The 18,046-nt window shown below is 39.9% G+C and overlaps 1 protein-coding gene and 1 long non-coding RNA gene across 3 annotated transcripts in view; one reads left to right on the top strand and one right to left on the bottom strand.

The window, feature by feature from the left end:
* MPP7 (membrane protein, palmitoylated 7 (MAGUK p55 subfamily member 7)) overlaps positions 1-18,046 on the bottom strand; it is a 225,280-nt gene that overhangs the window by 94,520 nt on the left and 112,714 nt on the right. The gene's annotated exons all lie outside the window — the stretch shown is intronic.
* Positions 1-18,046, top strand: part of LOC105003072 — a 178,834-nt gene that overhangs the window by 154,797 nt on the left and 5,991 nt on the right. The window contains exon 3 of one of the 2 annotated variants that reach the window (XR_827079.1): positions 10,105-12,395. The exons of the other annotated variant lie outside the window; for it this stretch is intronic. This is a non-coding gene — a long non-coding RNA (uncharacterized LOC105003072). Of the gene's footprint in view, positions 1-10,104; positions 12,396-18,046 lie in introns of those variants that run through there. 2 annotated transcript variants of the gene reach the window in all.

Raw genomic sequence — 18,046 nt, 5'->3', positions numbered from 1 at the left:
GTATAATTTTGTGATTTCAGGCATTGTTCATGTGGAAAACAGTGCTTCAACGAGTTACATGAGTTTTCCAAATATTTACACATTTCATGGCACAACAACAGAATCATATTCACTAATATAACCACAGATCTCATGGTGTTGGCCGACACAGGTCTTCAAAATTCTAGCAAGTCTTTGAAAGCTTGAATTTTTATCATTGGCAACACTATGGTGAATTGCCATCCCTGAAGTGACAGGCTGACTTCAATTATTTGAGAAAATGTTTTCCAAACATCACCTCATCTGAATAAATGTAGTTTCTATATTGGTCATTCTGAGAGGTGCAAATGGTGTCCTATGAAAAAGGTAGCTGGTTTAGTTCTCAATCCTACAACTGCTCTGATCCAAAGGGCTTCTGAGTACATCTCCCATCTTCTGTGTTACAAGGACTTGAGGGTAGAAAGACACGTCCTCCATAGTTGTAATTTAATGCAATTAATCTTTTTTTGCTTGACCAAGCACATTCTTAATTAAAACTGACATTTGTTTCCTACTGTGTGTGTGCAGTAGTAAGAACATAATGATGACCAACTGGCACCACGTGGGACCACTGCCCCGACTTCTGTGGACACACCGGTACTCTTACCCACCAATGCAAATGCCAATCCAGTAATAAAAAGTAAATAACATCATAGTATTATTACAAAAACAGCTTTGACCTTGCAGACCCCTGAAAGTCTCTAGGACCCTCAGGGTTCCGCAGACCACACTTTGAGAATCAAGTCACCACTATATAAAATTCTGAGTGCCTATGGCATCACTGACTCGATGGACGTGAGTCTGAGTGAACTCCAGGAGTTGGTGATGGATAGGGAGGCCTGGCGTACTGCGATTCATGGGGTCGCAAAGAGTCGGACACGACTGAGCGACTGAACTGAACTGATAGTAAATGAAAGCAGAAGCTAACATTTCTTTGTGGCTGTCCCACCCACAGTGAACTGTTCTGACTCTAGAAAAACAATGTTAATATTTTCTACCTTACTCACACTTTCTTTGGGATCCAGCATTTGACCTGAAACCACAGGTCCGGGTTCCTGATACCTATTACTCTCAGAATGAGGTGGTGCACATGTGCAGGCAAAGTCACTTCAGTCATGTCCGACTCTTCACGACCCCAGCAGACTAGCCCACCAGGCTTCTCTGTCCATGGGGATTCTCCAGGCAAGAATACTGGAGTGGGTTGTCATGCCCTTCTGCAGGGGATCATTTCAATCTAGGACTGAACACGTGTCTCCAGCACCTCCTGCATTGGCAGGCAAGTTGGTTCCTGATACCTATTACTCTCAGAACCAGGTGGTACTTTTCCATAAAGCCATGTGTTTCAAGTCTGAAAAGTGGTGACGAGAAGCTTTAAATGAAAGACTGGTGGTGGTTTAGTTGCTAAGTAGTGTCTGGCTCTTGCGACCCCATGGACTGTAGGCTGCCAGGCTCCTCTGTCCATGGGATTTCCCAGATAAGAATACTGGAGCGAGTTGCCATTCCCTTCTCCAGGGGATCTTCCTGACCCAGGGATTGAACCAGCATCTCCTGCATTACCAACTGAGTCACCAGGGAAGCCAAGTAAAAGACTAAGTATACTTTAAAGAGTTAAACACTTGCCTGGAAAATCCCATGGACAGAGGAGCCTGGTAGGCTGCAGTCCATGGGGTCGCGAAGAGTTGGACATGACTGAAGTGACTTAGCAGCAGTAGCAAAGAGTTAAGCAGAGACACACAACAGGTTTCAGCATTCCATGAAATTTAGGTTGGCTCCATCCCTTAATGTCTCATTATTCACATTTTTGTCAGAGTCCTGACATTTGATGTCTTTCACTCTGGCCTGTTGCTGCAAATGTTAGTACATTTAAACCTATGCAATTTATAACAGTGTCCCAGACCAAGTGCCTCTGGCATCAGCCCAAGACTGCTCTTATCATCTTCTTTTATTTATTACACTGTTTCAAAACTGTTCTTTCACACATTTATGTAAGTTTTTCAATTTATATTCTTGCTTTTTATACATTTTTCTATTCTAAAATGCTCTATTTTTCTGCTTTCTCTAATAACATAAAAAGCCATTAACTTGTTCTATTACCATCACAGCCAGAATACTTTAATGCCCTTAAATAATTGTATTTGCAATTGTAGCAAATCAACGGCAAGTGTAGCACATCTACAAAAATTATTTTCTTCCTCCTCTAAGTTTTATATAAGACACAGCTAACCACTCCTCTCTTATTCTTGGCAGAGTTAACTAATGTTTGTCTTTCTATGAAAAAGCATTTTTAAACAGAAAAACAAAGCTGCTAATATACATGAGGCTTTGCAGGCATGAATAATCAAATATACCTCTTGGTCAATAGAAACAAAAACTTAAAATGACTTTGCTTATAGAGAGATGGTCTCTGGGTGTGCTGGAAAAATTCAGACCAAAATTACCATTTTAATCTTGTTCCAAAACAAAATTTTCCAACCACCTCAAAGCTAAATGTCCTAGACTTTTAAAGTGTAAGTTTAAGTATCTGTAATTTATTTCTAATAAAAAAAAGAACCCTCAATTTTCTAAGATTATTTTTCCAAATTTTCACTCTATTAAGTCCTTAGAACTGAAAGGGTATATGTGAAAACATCTTTATGGAAATGAAGCTATAAACCTTTTATGCCTTTCTACCAGCTTTAAAACTATCTCAGATACCAAAAGGTATATAAATATAAAATCTAATTATTTTTAAACGGTAGAGGTTAAAATAGAATTACTGGTTTGGTTTAGGCCTCCAAATTCCAAGTCACAATTCAAAATATAATCCAATTCAATCTTCAGAGCTGAATCCGTCAAATCTTACCTCTGAACTTTAAAAGATGGAGCTGAGCTTCCCTTCAAATCAATTAAAAGAAAGCATTGTTTAATACTGAAACCTGAATGAAACAAGATCTCAAGAGACGCAAAGATAACTCTCTGCAAAAGCAAAAGAACCGTTTTCCCATCAACTTAATATTTCATGTGGAAACATCAACAATCCCAACTCCAGGACAGAAGAGCTTCCATTTTAGAGATGGTGAATTGTGTCCACCAATTCATCACCCCTCTTACTCAGGATCCCACTGAAATGCCCACACAAGCCACCAGGGAAGCCCTAGTTACAGATACTGAAATAGAACATTAACCTGGATCATTCACGTGGGCCCCGGGTAATCACAGGGTCCATATAATCGGGATGCAGAAGTATTAGACAGAAGGCCATGTGATGATGGAAGCAAAGAGGAAAAAAACCATGTGATACAGGCCCCAGGGAGGAGAACAGCACCTAAAAGCTGGAAAAGGTGGACCCCTCGAGGGTCCAGAAGAAACCACCCCGTGGACACCTTAATCTCAGCTCAGTGAGACATCTGGCCTCCAGACTGTGAAAGAATAAATTTGTGTTCCTTTAAGCCAACGAGATTGTTGTAATTTGTTGCAGCAGCAATAAGAAAGTAATACTTACAGGTTTAGGAGGCTTAGGAACAGCATCAGTGCAGCGGACTGCAGCATTTGCTCAGAATATTTACTTAGTACAGACAACAAAGCATCCTAGGTCTTAAAAAATCCCCCGGCCCCAGCACCCAGCTTGTCTGAAAGGAGAAAAAGTTAGATCTCTTCAGGCCCATTCATCCTATGAAGCCAGGAACCACCACGCTTAGAAGGGGAACTTGGCCAAACCAACCATCTCCACTTGTCAGACCTGGACTCGCGTATTAATAAATGAAGACGCACCAAATTCATGATGAAAATCACAGAAGGGCAGTCACTGCAGACATGGTTCCAGTGGGTTGTTACACTGAACATGAGCTCTGTCCGACAGTATAAGGACAGGATGACTGTGGTCACAAAGATTTTAAAGGCAGCCAAAGTGCATCACATCAAAAACAAAAGAACCTGGGCATGACGTCTTCCAAACATCATTCTGCTAAGTGCTGACCCTGTCAGACCAATCAAAATAAATCAGACCTGGAATGTAGTTTCCCACATGGTCCTGAAGATCCTCATCTTCCAAGCAAACCAGCAAAATGTTCTCTCTTAAACAAAAAAACTCCTTGTAACTTGTATGCGAATGTTTCCCTAATACAGGGTTCATGTTCAGTTTTGCTTGTTTGTGAGCCTCACAAAATAATGTCAGACTGTACGTAGTTTTCTGGGTCTTTCCATCCACACCCAACATTATGTTTTGAAAATTCACCCGTTCTGTTGTACATCTTCTAGATTTTTTTTGCTGCTGCATAATACTTCATTGTACAAAGAAAGCCCAAATTATTATCCATTTTCTTTTAATGGGTTTCTGAGTTATTTCAAGTTCTGCTGCTGCTAAGAATGCTGCAAACATTTCCTGGCACACAGAACTGCTGGGTCACAGAGTATAATTATTTTTAACTTGATGAGTTAATGTCAAATTGCTCTCTAAAATGGTGGTATTTAGTTACACCCCCACTAGCAAAATGTTCATCCACATATTCAACCAGTACTTCCTTTTAACAGAGTCTTAATTTTTGCCAGTCTCATGGGGTAAACAAACAGCTACCTCACTGTGCTATTAATCTGCAAGCCATGCTTACTGATAATTACATTTTCTATGTCTTCTGGTCCAATGGTTTTCTGTTGCTTTTACCCATTTTCTACTGAATTGTTTTTATTCCTCTTACAGGTAGTTCTTTAGATTTTCAGGAAGTGAAAGCTTTGCCAATTTTAAGTATTATATACCTATGGCTGATTCATGTTGATATATGGCAGAAACCAACACAATACTGTAAAGCAATTATCCTCCAATCAAAAGTAAATACATTTTTTAAAAAGTATTATAACTCCCAATTTGTGGCTTGTCTTTTCACTTATTTATGGGCTACTTTGACAAACCATTTCTTAGTTTTAATGTAGTCAAAATTTTCACATTATTTTTATGACAAATAGAATGATACTCTCCCATCTCCCCCAAATATTTTCAAGTTTTGCTTCTCACTTTTGGATATATAATCCACTGAACACTGGTTTTCATTATGAAGTGAGTTAGAGATCCAAATCCACTCTTTTTTTTTTTTGAATGCAAATTCTTTAATTATCAACATTTTTTTTAATTTTATTTTATTTTTTAACTTTACAATATTGTATTGGTTTTGCCATATATCAAAATGAATCCACCACAGGTATACATGTGTTCCCCATCCTGAACCCTCCTCCCTCCTCCCTCCCCATACCATCCCTCTGTTTTTTAATGTGGATAAATCAGGGTGACCCTACACTTGAAGGTCTGTACCAGGAACTCCTGTGTCCTTGATTCTACCTTATGCCTGTATCAAGACCAGGCCATCTTCACAATGGAGACTTCCTGATAAACCTTGATCCCTGGTAGAAGTACCACCACCCCACCATCCCCCACCCTTATCTGCATCAGGAGATGCTAGCTCTTGTTGGCACTTTGCTGGTGTATATATACTAAAGCTATAAGAGCCTGGGGAAACAAATGGCAACTTGACAATTCTGAGTCTTCCTACAGGAACAGGGCATCACTCTCTACCTGCTGTATCTTCTCTAATGGTTCAGTAAAGGCTCATAATTTCTTGTGTATAAGTCCAGCATTTTTGTTGCATTTCTTCTTTGGCAACATGGCTTTTGCTGCAATTGTCAACAGGGTAAAAAAAAATATTTCATTTTCAGTTGGTTGCTAGAGACTATAATCAACTGATTTTTGTGTACACCTTGCAGTCAGCCCACCAGTGCTACCCTCTCTACTAACAGTCTGTAGAGGAGTTGGCTCTGTGGGGACAATTGCATCCTTGGTGAAGGAGGACAGCTTTGTGTCTTTTTCCCACTCCTTCATCCCCTTCTCTTATACCTTTGATTAGGATCTCCATTACCAAAGAAATTTAAGTGATCATAGAAAAGACTTTTCACTTCTTCCGATTTTAAAAGGAATGGTTCTAATTTTTCTCCTGAAGAATATGAATTTCTTATAAACTTTGATAGATATCTACAAGAAAGTTTCCTCCCATTCCTCCATATAATCATTCCTCAATTTGGGGATTGAATACTATTCCAGACACTGAAGATAACAAAATCTTCAGATGCTCCAGTCCTTAATATAAAATGGCAGAGTATTTGCATATAACTGACACACCTCCTCCCATATACTTTGCAATGGCACCCCACTCCAGTACTCTTGCCTGGAAAATCCCATGGACAGAGGAGCCTGGTAGGCTACAGTCCATGGGGTCGCTAGAGTCGGGCACGACTGAGCGACTTCACTTTCACGCATTGGAGAAGGAAATGACAACCCACTCCAGTGTTCTTGCCTGGAGAATCCCAGGGATGGGGAAGCCTGGTGGGCTGCCGTCTATGGGGTCGCACAGAGTCGGACATGACTGAAGTGACTTAGCAGTAGCAGCAGCAGCAGCTGACTTACAGCTTCCCTGGAGGCTCAGTGGTAAAGAATCTGCCTGCCAATTCAGGAGATGTGGGTTTGATCACTGGGTTGAGACAATCTCCTGGGGAAGGAAATGGTAACCCACTCCAGTAATTCTTGCCTGGAAAATCCCATGGACAGAGGAGGCTGACAGGGGTCGCCAAAGGGGTCCAAGGGGTCACAAAGAGTCGGATATCACTTAGCAACTAAGATTTACTTACTTACATATGATCAATTTATATTATGCATCCTGTGTATTGAAATCCTACTGTAATGAATCTGTTGAATTATCTCTCCTTAATAAATTTTTGCTTATTCATTTTGAGGCAGTTTTGTTGCATGTACACAAGTTTCAAAGTGAACAGTTGTTAATTCATCATTTTATAATGACCTTCTCCATCTCTAATACTATAATGGCATTTATTTCAACGTCTACTTTGCTTGACAGTATTATAACTTTCCCCACTTTGGTTCAGTATTTGCCCTAATAATCATTTTCCATTTTCCACCTCTTTAAACTTTATGTTTTAGGCATGTTTCTTACAAATAGTATATGACTAAATTATATTGTTAACAGTCCGCGGGTTTTTCTAACTCCCAAGGTTAGTCACTTTTATACCTGTTGTGACTACTGATACGCATGAACTTTATGTTTACATCTTGTTTCTTTTCGTACTACTTTTCTTTTTCTCGCATTTACTTTTGTATTGACTGCCTCATTTTCTTGTGTTGCTCTTTTTTCTTTTTTCTTGTTTTTCTTCTTTTCCCCCCCTCTCTGAATGGTTGGAAACTCATGATCTCTATTATGTGTAGGGTCACCTTACATTTTTCCATGCACCTTTAACATAAAGGAAATACCATCTTAATTACCATCAGAACACTACATGGACTTCAAAACCCTTTAAATTCTATCATTTCCCGCCCAACTCAAATGCTGCTGGGTCCAAAATGATGCTTACAGTATTCTAGCTTTGTCTTTATTTTAGACAACCAAGTCTGACCTTTCAGAAGTCATTTTACATAAACAATATTGTTTAGAGGGACACATATGATGGCATTTTTATTTGATCATCACACCTTACATCATCTCAAGTCATCCACTTCCATCTGGAATTCCATCTCCCCCTAAATCCATCCCTTAGCTGTTCCTTCAGTGTAAGCCTCAGGTCAGCAAGCTTACTCAGTGTCCCTTATACTGTTGACCTTGAAAAACGAAGGAGTTAATCCACATATAACTTAAATTGTGCCCTCAGCATCCTTGGAGCCAACCAACCATGGACCTTGTAGGACTGCAGCATTTATTACTGAAAAATAATAAATATAAGTGGACTCAGGCAGTTCAAACCCACACTGTTCAAGTGTCAACTGTACAGCATTTTTATTCACTTCCTTTCTAGAAAATAATTCTGCAGAGGTATGTCTAGGTTAACAGTACTTTTCTTTCAGTACTTGGAAGGTTATTACTATCTTCTGGCTTATATTTTTTGATTTTGAGAAGTCCGCTAATGCTTGATTTATCGTGCTTAGTCCTTTCTCTCTGGATCCTTTTACACTCTTCTCTTTTCCTTTATTGCTCTGTGGTTTCACAACAATGCACCTAGACATGGAGATACTTTAAAATGTCTTTTATATATATATATATATATATATGTTGAATACACTGTGCTCCCTGAAGCTGTGAAATCATGGTTTCCTTCAGTTCTGGAAAACTTATAGCCACTCACTCTCAAGTCTCTCCTCGTTCTTCAGATCCGCTTTAAAGTTCACCAATTCTCTTTAGTTGTATCTAATTCACAATCTAAGCTATTAAATCCACTTAGGCTTTTAATTCAACAGTTACATTTTTAGAAGTTTCATTTTCTACCCAAGTCTGCTTGCTTGCTAACCATTAATGTCTCACTATAGCTCATTTCTGGGACAGTATCCTTTATATCTCCGTTTTCTCCCTTTAGTTTCCTGCTCAGGTAACAGGCTGAGGAAGGTTGTTCTCTGACATAACTGCTTCTGTTGTTCAGCCACTAAGTCGTGTCCAACTCTTTGCAACCCCATGGACTGTAGCACACCAGGTTTCCCTGTCCTCCACTATCTCCCAGAGTTAGCTCAAGTTCATGTCCATGATGAACTGTGATGTTAGACAGTCGGTGATACCATCTAACCATCTTATCTTCTGCCGCCCTCTTCTCCTTTTGCCTTCAATCTTTCCCAGCATCAGGGTCTTTTCCAGTGAATCAGCTCTTCGCATCAGGTGGCAAAGTACTGGAGCTTTAGCTTTAGCATCAGTCCTTCCAATGAGTATTCAGGGTTGATTTCCTTTAGGATTGATTGGCTTGATCTGACATTATTATGTAACAGTTATATAATAAAACCTAATCACTCTGAACTGATTGAAACAACTTCAGCATCCCACAATGGTTGCAAAAGATAAACTTACAAAAATTCTAAGAATGTCACATTATATACAACAATACAAATAAATAAGTGTCTACTAGGTGTCAAGTAATGCGGGGTTAGGGTTAGGGTTAGGGTTAGGGTTAGGGCTTCCCTGGTGGCTCAGATGGTAAAGAATCTGCCTGCAATGCATGAGACCTGGGTTTGATCCCTGGGTGGAAAAGATTCCCAGGAGGAGGGCATGGCCACCCACCCCAGTATTTTTGCTCAGAGAATCCCCACGGACAGAGGAGCCTGGCGGGCTACAGTCCATAGGGTCACAAACAGTCGGACACGACTGAGTGACTAAGCACGATGTGACACATGGGATAAAAGATAAACATAATACTTCCTTGAAGTTTATAGTACACCAGTTGAAAGGAATGACAAGCCACTCACTACCTACAATTAATTACAGTTGCTTTAAATCAATTTTTAAATCAATTGCTTTTTAATCCATTTTCTTCAAAAAGAAAATGAACAGATGTGAACAAAAGAAAAGAGAAATTGATGAAAACCAGAAGCAGGAAAGTCAGGGAAATTTTTGTGCCTGCTACCTCTAACTTGTCTTCTTTTTATTTTTAACCTCAGAATCCTAAGCTGTGGGAAAAGTCTATTTTCCTTATGGTTTTATATTTTAATAGCTAAAGAAAAACAAGTTCTGGGTAGGCTTGGTGGCAATAAGCAAAGGAAGCCAAACTTTGGAGTCAAGAACACTTCAGATGAGGCCAGAGATTTTTAAAAGTACAAAATATGCCATCTCAATGGAAAGAGCAACTAAAATTTAGCTGGGTCTTCTCTACACGTAGACTGAAGTTTTCGAACAGGTTGTGGTTAAAAGAGTATGCTTGGGACCAAACTTTTGCAGCGTACCGTATTTTCAACTTGGCAGGTAAAGTAAGAATTTTATGGAACCCTCAGACAAACAATGGAGAAGGAAATGGCGACCCACTCCAGTATTCTTGCCTGGAGAATCCCATGCACAGAGGAGCCTGGCGGGCTACAGTCCATGGGATAGCAAAGAGTCAGACACAGCTGAGCGACTAAGCATATAGACAAACAAATCATCAGTAATGCTTGCACACGGTCTCTGTAAGTCTCAATTACGAGATCCTACACTTGCACTGCATTTCTGCACTTCTGTTCAGTCTTTCTCCAGAGCACACTTTTGATAGTTTTGTAATGTCTTTCCTTTCTGGCCCATCTTACGTCTTGCTCATGTCCTGTTCCAGAGAGGGTCTCATGAGAAACAAGAGAGGGAGAGCGGCTGGCCTCCCCGTCTCATGCAGTTCGTCAAGCACCAAACTCCTTTCCACCCCAGTGGCTCCACCGTCCCCGAGATCATTGCAGTCCTTCCGTGGACACGCTCAGTAGCTTTGCCAAGGCCAAGTCATCACTGTCCGGCAGCACGGGGGAGCATGTGCTAACATCTCTGCAGATTCCACAGACTGCCAGACTCAGATGACGCAATGGACTTTCACTGGCCTACAGAGAGAATGATGTCACAGACCTTGGCAGCATAGCTCCCTAAAGTTGCAAGATACCAAATCAAACTGTCCTAATGAATTTCAAGAGCATATTTTACCAAAATGTAAGTTAGGGACTTCAACACACCATGGATAATTTTAATATAGTAGAAATAAATATATCACTAGGTAAAATGTGTGATTTTGAAATACTCAAAAAAAAAAAAAAGGAATACTCTTGGAACTGTATGAAAAACTGTAAAAAAAAAAAAAAAAAGGCTAGACATTATTCAATCCTCTCCCACTTCTGATTTATATAGGAAGATTAAAAACCTCTGGGTAGCACATGTATAAATCGTATTTCATTCTAGACTCCTGCTCTGTTTTCTACTTCTGCCAAAGCAGCTACTGTTCAGGTATCAAGAGTCTGTGATACCAACTCAGATAATGTGGGTATAACAAAATACTTGCCAACGAGAGGTAGCAGAGAATCGCTTTTCCAGCTGAGATGAAATAATGCTTTTCATCAGGTTCCAAACGAGAAAAATAAACCTAATAAAATATTAAGGAATGCAATATTCCCCTAAAAAGGGTTTTCTGAGTTATAGAAATTATACCAATTATACTGATTGCTCCTTGTATATCTAATTACACATGTTCGCCAAAGAATGAGTCAGACTAGTAATAAACTAGTCCTATTCTCTACATTTTTCTTTGAATCACTACCAACTTTAACACTGTATTCAAGTAGTTATTTACTTTGTTGAGTGTATGAATATGGCCTTTACTAATTATTACTAATAATTGTAAGACCAACCACACTGCGTGCTTACTGCAACCTGGTACTGTTCTTGACAATTCACGGGGATCGGTTCCTCTAATGTTTTCAATAATCATATAAGCATTATGATTTCTCACATTATAGACTGTCTGTATATCACTGGATTTGGTTGAAAGGACATAAAATGTTTCAATGATTTTTTTAAAAAATAAATATAAGCCAAGTGGAGGCAAGATGGCAGCACAAGTTGCCTCGCAAAAAGAGACTGCAAGACAGAGATGCTGGAAACAAAAGCAGTGTGAGCAAGACAGAAGCCTGGAGGGACAGGGCAGAGAGAGCTCTGAGTCAGTGCAGGAGGGGCCAGAGAGGGCAGATTCTACAAGGAATAAAATGGTACCTGCGCGGAGAAAAACCTTTTTGATCATTATTCACATTTCACAGCAACAGACAAAGAAGCAACGGGAGGCACAAATCTAGAAAAATTACTCTCGAATATCACCCAGTCTCCCACAGCTGACCTCCCTCCACCCTCTAAAGGTACAAAGAGACTCATTTCACTCAAACATGGAGAGAGATTAGAAAGACAAAAAGAATGAATAACATACAGAGACACAACGAAGGCACGGCAGAAAAATATGACCAAAAAGCAAATGAAAATCCTAGCCTAACATTTCAAACTGAGTTAATGGAAATGAAGAAAAGATTGGAAGCTATTAGAAAATAGCATGATCAGAATTAGAAAAGGCTCAGAAAAGAGATGATTAGAAAACAGGATGATATGAAGAGAACTGGAACACGGGAGACACATATTTTTCAATCATGAAGACTAAATGAGAAGCAACCCAAGAGACATGGAAAGTTACAATTAAGGGAAATAAACAATACAATGAAGAAACAAAATTTAGATCAAGTAGTAATGAAGAAAGGTGGAAAAGAGAATTCATGGGGAAAGACTCATTATTATAATGTCCATTTAACAATGCTACTAGAGGTCCTGGAATGAAAAGCATGAGGTAAATACACAGAAAAATAAATGACTGATAGATGGATTGATAATATAAGGATGATAATGGAAAAAATAATAGTTTTGCCATTATTAATAACAACAACAAAACTACAGTAAATTAATCAAATTTCTAAGCAAATTGCAGGGTACAAGGACACTATATTGCATCAATACATTTCTGTGTACCAGCAGCAAACAATTAAAAATAACATTTTAAATACCTAGAAAGAAACTAATGATGGGTAGTGAAGTGAAGTTGTTTCAGTCCTGTCCGACTCTTTGCGACCCCATGGACTGTAGCCTGCCAGGCTCCTCCGTCCATGGGATTTTTCAAGCAAGAATACTGCAGTGGGTTGCCATTTCCTTCTCCAAATCAAGGATTTGCAGGATGTAAATTAAAATTACAAAGTGTTACTAAGAGAAATTAAAAACCTAAATAAATGAAAAGATAGACCATATGTGTGCATTATAAGATACAGTACTGTAAAGGTATCTATTCCATCCAAATTGAACTAGGAATCCAACGCAATAACAGTCAAAACCCTAACATGCTTTCCTGTACTTAAGACAGCATGACACTGGCATAAGGACAGAAAGACAGAAAAGGAGAGAGAGCCCAGAAACAGACCGTGCATATCTGGACACAAGATTCATGAGGAAGTTAGTGCTGCAGAGCTGTGGGGAGAAGCTAGCCTTTCCTCAGATGGATTCCTATCTCACCCCACACCCCAAAATCAACTCAAGAGAGACGGCAGATCTAAATGCGGAAGGTAAAATAATAAAGCATCTACCAGTGAAGCAGGAAGTATCTCCATGATCTTGGAGTACCCATGGTTTTCCTAAGTAGGATACAAAAAGCACTAACCACCGAGGGAAAGATGAATAAACTCTGCTATGTTATATACCAAAATCCTATTTAAAAGAAAAACCATAGTGGGTAGGAGGTATTTGTAATACACAAAACCAGAGAAAACTGGGCAGAAGACCTAACAATCTTAACTTATCCTAACTTCATCAGAAAGGATGCTCAAATGGCCAACAAACGCCGGAAAAATCGCTGGGAATCCAAATTTAAAACCCATTGAAACACCACAGGTAGTTTAAAAACAAAATAAAATGAAACAGAACGCCTTAAGACACCAACGTTTAGTCAGGATGTGTGTGGAGCAGCAGCAACTGCCCTGCGTGTGGCAGGAAGAGAAACAAACACTTTGAACAAGACCCTGTTGCCACCGTTATTAAACACATACACCCAAGAAATGTGTGTGTGTGTGTGTGTGTGTATGCCTCACTGCACACACTCAACACATCCAGGAGTAAACCAAAGACCTGTATGGCAGCTTTATCCACACAGTCTAAATCAGAAACAGTCAAAATGTCCATCAACAGCTCCATAAACTGCAATGTACTTACAGAACAGAATATCCTTCAGCAACAAAAGCAAATGAACTATCTACTCATAACGTAAGTGAACCACAAGAACATCATTCGAGTAAAAGATAGTCAGACACAGAGATACAATTACATATCGTGCAGTCCCATTAAAACTTCTAAGAACAGTCAAGTGTGTATGTGCTCAGTCACATTCAATTCTTTGCAAACCCATGGACTAAAGCTGGCCAGGCTCCTTTGTCCATGGAATTTCCCAGGCAAGACTCCTGGAGTGGGTTGCCATGCCTTCCTCCAGGGGATCTTCCCGACCCAGGAATCGAACCCATGTCTCCTGTGTCCCCTGCACTACAGGCAGATTCTTTACCACTTGAGCCACTGGCATATATTCTGGTTTCTCTTCAGATTGTATAAATCTTTCGCCTTTCATTTGAGCCATAGGGGGAGCCCAAAATGAACCCTAAAGTTTAAAGTCAGAATAGTATTTTGCCCTTAGGAAGTAGAGATGAGGAGAGGTGTATTTTGAGGGGATTAAAAAACTACCATGAAATAAAAGCATGTGATAAAAAGGACAAGTGAATACTTGGGAAAACTAAAGGCCAACACTGAGAACGATTCTTTAAGAATTTAAAAATAAAAAGGAAAATATCCTTTAATCATCAAGACAAAAACAGAAATAAAGGAAAGAAGTTATGTTGGCATCAGACTCAGGCAGGAACACTGTATGCCAGGAGTTGAAGAGGGAACATACTTAAGATACCCAAGATTTCCATTTCAGACAAACTGACCCTCAAATATTAATATAAAGACCACAAGAACTTTTAGGAAAACTGTTCCCATGAGCCTTGCCTACGAGAAAGGTACTAGGGAATGAATTTCTAAAAAAATTACAGAAGCTTCAGGATAAAGACTGTTGGTCACCTAACAATCCAACGCTAGACGAATGGCAGGGCTAAGGGTCAAAAAGCAGATCTGGAATGTGGGTCAAATACAAGCACCAAAAACTAGAAAGAGATGGGAGAGAATACATGGAAAATAAATAAACTCACTGATCACCTAGTAGGCATTAAAGGAAATAAGTGTTAGTTGCTCAGTGGTGTCTGACTCTTTGAGTCAGACTGTAGTCTGTCAGACTATTCTGTCCATGGGAGTCTCCAGGCAGGATACTGGAGTGGGTTGCCATTCCCTTCTCTAGGGATCTTCCTGACTCAGGGATTGAACCCAGGTCTCCCTCATTGCAGGCAGATTCATCATCATCTGAGTCACCAGGGAAGCCAACAGGCATTAATTGGAAGTAAAAAATAGAATAAAGCAAATGAGAAGCTGCAAACAGCAGAGTAAAGGAGTTTCTATTGGTCACTGTTAGGAACTGACGGTATCTGAAAAAGACAGCATCCCATTTCTGTGAATCTCCCTTAAAATACACAGGGAAAAAAAAAATGTGTATTTTAAGCCTGAGACACTCTCTCAAGCTGAAAAACAAGGGAGCACAGTCCAACGGTGCTGTGTCAAAAACCAAAGAGCCAAACTGAAGAGGTTCCCATGGGCCAAAGGTGGGGTGACTGGAGCTTCAAAAGGAATGACTACAATGAATTGACACCTACCAAATATTTTTTTAAAAATCCATAAGTTCATAATAAAACATTAAAAAAAAAGATTACTAACTTTGGCAAATGTTAAGGTACCAAAACAACATTCTGAAAATTTTTTAAATTTTTTTAAAGGTTTTTTTGATGTGAACCATTTTTTTTTAAAGTCTTCATTAAATCTGTTACAATATTGTTTCTGTTTGTTATGTTTTGTTTTTCTGGCCAAGATGCATGTGGGATCTTAACTCCCCAAGCAGGGATCAAACCCACACCGCCTGCATTGGAAGACGAAGTCTTAACCACTGGACTGCCAGGGAAGTAATTTTTAAGTTAAAGCAAAGACTCTGGCACATGGCCCCAATATAAGCTGCATTTCGAAGTAACCTAGAACTTGATAAGAAAAACTTCTAAGAAAATGAATAAATTTTGGTATAAGCAGCTGATGGATTGCAGTATTAATAATAATGCCTATAACATTTATGGTTACTTAGTTTAGTGATTTACACCAGACAGGAATCTCTTCTCCAACCTCAGATGCACTAAAATGATGTTTTTAAGAAAAAAAAAATGAAAAATAGTGGTTATGTGGCAGTCAGAAGACTAGACAATGAATTTCTATTAATAGAAAAGGGAAGCCACAACACAGAATTAGAACAGACTGGGAGCAGTACAGGAAGAAGCCAATCTGGTCCAGGGCTACTGTGATGCTCAGAGTCACCAGGCGTGGGGGGTGACGAAAGCTAGACCCTGATGGGGGTCTTATCCCCTCCCCTCCCCAGAGTGCCACTCGGCCAGCCACAGTGAGTCCCAGGCAGCAGATCTCAGGTTTCCATGATGAGAACACTGGAAACTGCAGGGGAAAAGGCCTCTACAGTATGCAGTATGCAACCTTCCACAACCAACAATAGCTCATTTTTCTTCCCTTCACTCCAAAGCTGGGTTTCTCCACCTTGACACTACTCATATGTTAGGCTGGATATGATACTTTGTGATGGGAGCCTGTCCTGGGCTTTTTAGCAGCATCCCTGGCCTCTATCCGGAGAAGGCAATGGCACCTCACTCCAGTACTCTTGCCTGGAAAATCCATGGACAGAGGAGCCTGGCAGGTTGCAGTCCATGGGGTCACTAAGAGTCGGACACGACTGAGCGATTTCACTTTCACTTTTTACTTTCATGCATTGGAGAAGGAAATGGCAACCCACTCCAGTGTTCTTGCCTGGAGAATCCCAATGACAGGGAAGCCTGGTGGGGTGCCGTCTATGGGGTCGCACAGAGTCGGACACGACTGAAGCGACTTAGCAGCAGCAGCAGCAGCTGGCCTCCATCCACTAAATGCCTGCAGCACTCTCCCTTCAAACCCTGACGATCAAAAATGTCTTCAAATATTGCAAAATCTCCCCTTCTCCTCGGTTCTCTCCAACTCCCCTCCCAATTTGAAAAACCACTGTTCCAAGTCCACCAGTTCCAGACCAAGAGCCTCCCATGAGCCTCTTAACACCTCACTATTAAATACAGGCAGATAACCAAGAATGAACAGACATCTGACAGAAGCCTTCAACAGGACAAACACCAAGCAGACCAACAGAAATAAAGTCCCAGAGTAAAGAAGGATTTATTAATAAAACAATAGAGAATTGAAAATAAAATCAAAACCATTCCACTGAGTATCTATAAACCAGCAGAATAGCTTGATTTTTTTAAATTGAACTGCAGTTGATTTATAATATTGTGTTAGTTTCAGGTGTAGAGCAAAGCGATTCAGTTTTATATGTGTGTGTGTGTATTCCTTAAGATTATTTTCCATTATAAGTTATTATAAATATTGAATATAGCTCCCTGTGCCATACAGAAGGTCCTTGTTATTCACTTACTTTATATATAGTAGTGTGTCTCTGTTAACTTCAAACACTATATTTATTCCTCCCGTAGCCACTTACCCTGTTTGTTTTCTATGTTTGTGAGTGTTTCTGATATGTAAACAAGTTCATATGTGTCATATTTTAGATTCCACATATAAGTGATATCACATGTTATTTGTCTTTCTCTTTCTGACTTACTGAACTTACGATAATCTTGAGGTCTATCCATGTTACTGCAAATGCCAATATTTTATTCTTTTTTTGAGGCTCAATAATATTCTACATCTTCTTAATCCATTTATCTGTCAATGGACATTCAGGTTGCTTCCATGTCTGCTGCTGCTAAGTCACTTCAGTCGTGTCTGACTCTGTGCGACCCCATAGACGGCACCCCACCAGGCTTCCCTGGCATTGGGATTCTCCAGGCAAGAACACTGGAGTGGGTTGCCATTTCCTTCTCCAATGCATGAAAGTAAAAAGTGAAAGTGAAATCGCTCAGTCGTGTCCGACTCTTAGTGACCCCATGGACTGCAGCCTTCCAGGCTCCTCCGTCCGTGGGACTTTCCAGGCAAGAGTACTGGAGTGTGGTGCCATTGCCTTCTCCATGTCAGGCTGTTGCTGCTATGAACAACTGGGGCACAAATATCTTCTCATATTAGAATTATTGTCTTTTTCAGATAGATGCCCAGCAGTGGGATTGCTGGATCATTGTCTATGGGGTGGCACAGAGTTGGACACGACTGAAGCGACTTAGCAGCAGCATGGTAGCTCTATTTTTAGTTTTTAAAGGAACCACCATACTATTCTGCATAGTAGCTGCAGCAATTTACATTACCACCAACAGTGTAGAAGGGTTTCACTTCCTCCAAACCCTCTCCAGCATTTATTATCTGTAGACTTTTTGAAGATGGCTATTCTGACTAGTGTGAGGTGATACTTCATGGTTTTGGTCTGCATTTCTCTAATAATTAGTGATATTGAGCATCTCTGCATGTGTTTATTGGCCATCTATATGTCTTCTTTGGAGAAATGTCTATTTAAGTCTACATAATAGCTAGATGTTAAATTCACAGACCAACCCGGG

This window comes from Bison bison, unplaced genomic scaffold (genome assembly GCF_000754665.1).
Source record: "Bison bison bison isolate TAMUID 2011002044 unplaced genomic scaffold, Bison_UMD1.0 scf7180017864461, whole genome shotgun sequence".
NCBI classification, from domain to species: domain Eukaryota; kingdom Metazoa; phylum Chordata; class Mammalia; order Artiodactyla; family Bovidae; genus Bison; species Bison bison.
The sequence above is the reverse complement of the archived record's forward strand: the minus strand, read 5'-3'. Positions and strand labels throughout refer to the sequence as shown.